Raw genomic sequence first — 7,755 nt, 5'->3', positions numbered from 1 at the left:
TCTTCCTGCCAACAACACGCTGATACCTTTACAAGCATCTCTGTCAACTGCTTGGGGAGAAACGCAACTATGTACCAGAACACGGATGCAGCTGAATCCTTTGATATTTAACAAGTTTTTGTCATGTCACAGAAGTAGTAATTTTCTCCCTGAAGTTTCAGGCCCAGAAACAGCCTTCTTAATCACAAAAGCCCATCTTACTGCAGGAAAGCCTCGAAAACACTGTCCTTTTAAATTGGCTGACATAAAGCTCACCCCATCTCTATCAACATTGCAATAAATAAATGATTATAGTCAAAGTACAACCACTGTCATTACGAGCAGACTGTGAGACAAAGCTGAATCAGAGGAACACTGAAGAACTTCTCATCTCTATTTCAAGTCAGTCTATTCCCACTCAAGAACATTTTACATACTCACCAGCACAACGACTCCAGCCTAGGGCTCCTATCACTGTGGGCATCCTAATTACAACTACTGCAACTTTTTATTTATTTATTTATTTGTCTTCCTTCATTCACTGACTTCTGCAAACCTTTGGGAGGAGAAACGAGAACTATGATAGCAGCTTTTAAATTGACTCTTATATTAAGAATGTTATGTTTTTTATATCTGCTCTGAAAGGGTAATATGAAACTTATGAAATATTTACCAAGTGTGATGCATAAACAACAAATCACCTCTTTTCCATTAAATATTTTTGCGAAAGATATTTTTAATAAAATACTGCAGCTTGCAATTTAATTACAATGAGTAATTAAAACTTAGAGGATAATCATTTTTGGCAAAAAGTCAGTTTTTGTTAAAATTTTAAGATAGAAAAAAGATGCATATTACGACCATAATACTGTTAGTAATTAAGATAAATGCATCAATTATTAAAGATGCAAACATGTCAAGCAAGCATAACTAATTATTTGAGCATGTTAACAGTTGTTTAATGTTAACAAGCAGTGAATTATTAAAGACCCCATGTGTCACATTTTGGACTGCATAAAATATAATGTTCTAGAAGGGTTTATGATTTTCAGGTTCTGCTTAGATCTTTCCAGTCAGATAAGCAATAAATTTAAGATAACTTGCATTTAAACTGTATTTCTAAAATAATTAGCTGCAATTGTGTAATGAAATGTTGTATTTCTCACTTTATGAAGACTCCCAAATTCCATTAAAATGACCAGAATATATCAATAGGCGTTCTAAGTAGTAAATACGTGATTTTTGCAAGTGTGCAGTTTCTTCATTAAAAAGAGATACAGCATTTGGGAAGTTTAAACTGTCAGAGTAGCAACTAAACTGAGATGAAGGGGAACATTTTATGTGAGCTAATGCTCATGTTGGTACCCAGCTTTGTGTCTCACCGTTTGCATGTCGGTCTTCCAAAGGAGTGCAGGTTTTTACATGCCTTAACCCAGCGTCCATCAAGGTCCTGGTGCCAGCCGCTGTGGGATCCATCGTGGTGTCCCCAACCTTCCACAGTAGACCCTGAAACCTAATATTTAACTATTTTTTGTTTCAGACAAAGAGATAATTAGGTCTATTTCAAGCGAGATGACTTCTTCAATTTTGATGTTCCTTCAGCAAACTGAAGACTAAAATCTTTACACCTAAGCATGCATTAACTGTTAAAATCTGAATAATGGTGAAACTCTAAAGGATTTGTTGAATCTATGAACATTTGAATTCCTTTACCTTTGCCTAGCAGAGTTAGCAGCAGACAGACAGCCGTCTGCCTCCCCCCACACACACACACAGAGCCCCGCACTGCCCAGGGGCTATTCATGCTCACAGCTTGCAAGGCTGCTGCAGCCCTACAGGCACAGGCCTCCTGCCCTCGCACCACAAAGCAGTTTGCCTTCACTATTGCACAGCTGGTAACAGCAGTTGTTAATCCAGATTAACAGGAGCAGGGAGGAACCACGCAAGGTTCAGGACAGGTGCCCCCCCTCCACCTTAGGGATCTCTGCTTTGAATTGGTGCTGGGAGAGGAGAGCCCTGGAAACACCAAGGAAACTTTTGTTTGATTGTTTTTGGCAACATAACAATACGAATGAACGTTTGCAAAGCCCTTTGATATCTTTAGATGAAAGACTCTACACAAATATTAGGCTGTTATTGGGTGGCTGGGGGTACACAAACAGTGCAGGTCCAGTGTAATGCTCATAGTTATTTGCACCAATACTTAAAACCCCATGTGCCCTGGAACTAGGCAGAAGCTCCAGCCACACAGTGGAAGACAGGTCCAATCCACAAGCATCCTGAAACACAGGCAGCAGCAACCCTGTCCACAGCAGCCAGCAGGAGCCATTACAGTGACAAAGGGTGGCTGCACCACCAGCACCAGCCCAATGTCTGACAGGGACTCACTGCAAGCCACAGAGCAGGGAGGGGAGCAAAGCCTTTCTGCCACTTTCTGTTTTCTGGTGACAACCATCTGATACATCCTCTTCTCCCAAGATTATCTGAAAGGCTACTATCCCCAAATATAAATGCAGTTCGTAAATCCAAGCTATCATGAAAGCACAGAGATCAAAGCAGAGAGATGGGTGGACGGATGCTGATACCAACGTTACACGGAGTTAGAAGAGCAGCACCTCAGGCCCAAGACAACAGTGGAATTTAGGTGCTGGAGGACAAGCACATCTTTTGCGGATAATTTACTGCTCTCAAACACACACAAAGGAAGTTTGGGGACCCTACTGGTCTTCTTTTTAGTTTATCTTATTTAGTATTTTTCCCCCAATTTTTCTTCCTGTTTCTAGGTGACCTCCCTCCTGTGACAAGGTCTCCCCATTACGACAGTGAGCTCTGATGATAATGTAGGTAACATTCAGACTGAGACCAAGTGCAGCAGAAAGCTATATTTCACTCCTGACCTTCAGCTCCCCCTCTAGTGCAATGCACACATTATATTTCCCTTCACTCATAGCAGGACCAGTGAAACAGCACCAGATGAAATAAGTGACATTTCTTTAGCTAGATATCAGGGAAGAATAAAACAGTTCTGCCATTTCCACCGTGCACAAAACACTTGTCACACAACTTTGCCCAGCCACATTAGCAGCTGGGCTGGCTGCTTAGCAGTGGTAGGAGAAGGAGGAAAAGGAGGCAGGCAGCACACCTGAGGTGCTCTGGGGAAGCTCCCAACACCACCCCATCAGGTTTCCATCCACCCCTGCCCATCCCAGCCAAAATGACAAGCCCAAAGGTCATGAGATGCTCCTATGGGTTTGCTCCTCTCCAGCTCCAAACTCTGCACTGCACAGTAGCTCTGGCAGAGCTCCAGATGCATCCCTTTATGTCAGGCCTGAATCTCTTCATATGCTAGGGTAGAGCTGCATGTACAGTACTTTCTTTACTTCCAAGGCGTTTTTGCCATCTGTTTCTATTATGGGAGTTTATGGCACAGAATACCTCAGACAGTACAGTATCTGTTTCTTTTCTCTGCTGCAGTTATGGTTGCTGTACTGCTTTATGAACAGAATGATAAAACTTAGAGCCTTCTTAATTCTCTCCTTTCCACCTCTATTTTTTTTCATAGCATGTTGCAGAAATGGAAGGATTTTTTTTTTTCTTTTTTTACAGTTCATATTATTATGATGAGAAGTGATTTGAAAGAAAGTACGGAATTTATCAGGAAATGGAAATGTGACTACAAGGCAGCTTTTAAAAATCCTTTAATCATACCATGATTAAGACGGTTTTTCTATTGTTACTCCTATGTTCTGAAGCATATAGAAGTATATAGAATTTTGTTACAGTCTGAAATTTGCTTTTTACTTCCTTTTTTTTTTTTTTTTTTAAAAGAAAGATCATTCTCAGTATAGACAGTCCCTCATTCACATCCATTAAGCTCCTACACTAAAACATAGACCCCACAAGGAAAATGGTACTGTGGATTTTCATGAGTAATATTTCTACAGTTCTTCACACCCCCCAAACCAACATATTCACCTGAAACAGTGCTGTGTCAACGCACTCCTGTCCTCCATCACGCAGTCTCTGAGAATCTCTCATTCTTGCAGAGAATAATTACTTTTCTGCCATAAATTTAAGGTGTAGATGGTGGATGTTTGCAGTCATCCACACTGTCTCTAGCCCACAAGGAGGCGGAGCTGTTGCACTCTTCTTAAAGAAGGAATAAATGCAGGGTTATGGGCAGAAGATTAGATAGGTATGAATTTGGCAAAGAAATCACATATAGACACAAAGAAATATCCTATTTGCCCATGGCTGGTTTGATCACATGGTGACCATCTGGAATTTAGATCAAGCCTCCAATAAAATACAAGGGACCACACTTCTGCAGCAATGATAAATTAATATCTGAGCTGGAAGTACTACAAGAAAACAGTGATAAAGAAGACAAAAGCCACATCTCACATACTCCAATTGCACTCCATTTCCTGGTGTTTCTTCACTTCCCCTCCTCCCCCCACCCATTAATATAAACATTATATGAGAAGTATAGTGAGAGCAATAAAAAATAAATGGCAATTAGAGCCAAGATCCAGAGCTAAGACAGGAGGAAAAAAGGAACAGAAACATTGGTCCTGATGGCCTTTTCCTGTTCCAATTTTTTTTAATGTTCTTCTGACCTTGATTAGATCTGCAGCTTCTCATGTGAGGCTTTGAGATGAGTCCTATATTTAGATATTAAAAAAAAAAAAAAAGCAGTACCACAAATGAACTTCAGAGCATGCAGGGATCCACGCAGATTTTGCCACATTTTCTGAATCACACTATTGCCACTTATTTGCCCACTTGCTGGAAACTGATTTACCACATTACCACTCCAACTCAACCCACAAAACTCCAACTGTGGACCCTCTGAATCCCTTCAAGAGGGACGTCCATGGGCTAATTGTGTTCCGGCACATCCCCATTTCCTGCAGCACCTGGTCAGAGCAGCAGCTGTGGTGGGAATCTCAGCAAGTGTTGTCTTACATCAGGGCCAAAGCATAAAGCTGTCCCCAGAACACAGAGTATGTTGGCACTGGCAAAGGTGACAGCTCACCTTCTTCCTACATGCCTGGTCCTCCATCACTGAAATGCCACATGGACACGGCCAACGTCCTCACTTGTGGGCAGCACCAGGCAGGAAAATGCCTCCTCAGTGAGACTAGCATGTTGTTTCAGCTGGAAACCAATTTAGGAGAGCAAATACATTCATTTTCAGCTCACTCTGCAGAAGCACAAAGGATGCCCCAGGTTTAAGCAATCCCAAACTCCATCAGATTAACAAAATACTACATTATACCCTGGTCCTCCCTCCTCCTATGAAATAGATGGTTTTTACATAACTCACAGGCCCCTCTCCTGTTCTCAGCCTATTAACTCACATCTTATGGCAAATTCCCACCTTTCAGACAAAGATATTTACGTGGCCTTGAGAACATGGGAGCCATCTCCCTCTTCTGCCTTCATCCCAAGATATGGAAAACCACAGTATGCTCAGCACACACATAGTGAAAACAACTATAAAGCCTATAGGAACACAAAATTCACTGCCACAGCTTCTGGGGACTCAGTGCCACAGTCTGGACTGCTCCAAGAGCCCCAGCAATGGTGCCACATCCACACAGTGCATTCTAATATCTCCAACATTGCTGTTCTTGCCATCCTTCAGTCCTCAGAGAGAACAGCAGAAGACAAACACAGTAATTACAATTGCCTTTTCCAGCAATATAGGTCAGAATATGTTTCATTACTCCTTTTTGCAAACCCATCGGCTGGCATGGGGTTGGCATCCCACTATCAACCACGACTATGTCTGTTCAGAATTACAGATGCCCTCTTGTAAGTCTTCTCCAACTGAAAATGAAAAGACAGTATGGATGCATGTCAGTTTGATCCACAGAAATAAACACTTGTGATGAATAAGATAAAAGAAATATAACACTACTGGGGTAAAGGGCGGGTGGGAAAAAATAAAAACAGACCAACAACATCACTCAAGAAATAAACAAACAGAGGGTACTTTGTGCCTCTCATTAACAAATAAAGTGCTCAAATAGTGTTTTAATCCAGAGGTAATATTCACCTTTCCTGTGATTTCCTTTCAGTCTCTATCAGAGGACGTTAACGAACCCCTCTGTGGCTGTCAGCTCCTCCACATCATCAGAAAGCAGATTTTAAGAATTAAACAAAAAAATAGAGGTTAGAAAAATCCAACAGCCTTTCAGTTTCATTTGTATCTTAGGCTTAAAGGAGTGATTTTTATTTTTTTATTTATTTAGCTTGCTGCTTACAGATCAATACATTATTTCAGTAATAGAAATACTAATGTCCTTAAATCTATATTTTTTTTCTGCAAATCACCAAATAGTCTCTCCCAGATTAGGCCTCCCAAACAACTGATTTAGTTATGTGTCACAGGAGCCTCAGACTGTCGTTTTTCTCTTTTCCTGGCCTGAATGAAATGCTTACTGGGACTGTACTTGAAATCCCAGCCAATGGAAAGCAATGCTTCACCATTTACCTGACCCAGACATGTTTTTATGTAAACTGTTGCAAAGGGAAGGGATTCACACATGTTGTACAAACTCCACTGAAATATGAATAAAAGGCATCCAAGGTTCAAAGAGTTAAATTACCCGATGGTTTCCCTCGCTGTGCTCGCCCCCAGCCAGAGCCCCTCTTCCCTCTCCAGGCTGTGCTTGATTTATGGTGTGATCCATCCCTGTTGGGAGTTGACAGTCACTTTCATTTTCTAGTATTTTTTTTCCTTTCACTGCCAAGGTCACAAGAGAAAGGGCCCTCCAAGTTTTCTGCATTCGTCCTCCTTCACCCTTCCACCGGCTTGGCCTCATGAATCATCCCGTCTTCACATTGAACTCCTGATGCTTCTCTTCCACCAAACTGCCCGACTTCCGCAATTTTTCTTCATTCTCACTAACAATTTGGTAATGAAATATTGATTTTTAGTTAGATTCAAATAGATGTTATTAAGTTTGCATTGATAAATCGTTCCCTTTCTCAGGCTGGAAGTACCTCAGTCAAATTCTAACTGCGCTTTCATACCTGGTGATGTATTAATTTGACATATTTGTCACCCAAGCTGCCTTGCACAGAGTTAGAGGAGGGTGCCTGTCCTAATTGCTGCTGTTTCACACAGAAGGTGTAATTCTTGCTGATTTCTTATGAGGGTTTTATCCCTAAAAGATCCATGTAATCATTTTCCATGTTTTGTTTTTGTTGTGTTTTCTTTAAAGGAAAAATAATTAATAAAAACAACAACACTGTTTCCCAGAAGGGAGGGGTAAAAAAAAGCAAGCACTGGACAATTCATCTAAAACATTTTATGTTAAATTTACTAGTTAAGATGCATTAAATACCAGCAAATTCACTGAGGATCCAAAGTACTTGTAATATGCCTCAGTGAGAGCTGCCAAAGTATAAGATTTCCATACTACCAGCTAAAAAGTAAGCACTCCCATAACTGGTTAAACGAAGTGACCACTGCCTGCTGCAATAACCCCTCAGTCAGAGATGAAGGTGCCCCACAGAAACAAGAGGCAGCAGAATCCATGTCAGCATTGCATCATCTTTCACCTACGCAGGGGATAAGGTTCCTGAGAGTCCGCTGAGGGCAAAAATTGATAGAAACACAAATAAATTACATTGAAAAGAGACATGCACTTGCCCCCTCTGAAATACCCAAGTCTTGTTCTCTACTTCTGTGTTGCTTCAAAAATAGCTGCTTCCCGGCCCTCCACCCTCTGCAGCTGGCTGTGGCCAGAGGTGCCCAATGGC

Source organism: Coturnix japonica, chromosome 6 (assembly GCF_054131305.1).
Source record: "Coturnix japonica strain WE chromosome 6, WE-NBRP24, whole genome shotgun sequence".
NCBI classification, from domain to species: domain Eukaryota; kingdom Metazoa; phylum Chordata; class Aves; order Galliformes; family Phasianidae; genus Coturnix; species Coturnix japonica.
This window is presented reverse-complemented; position numbering follows the sequence as displayed.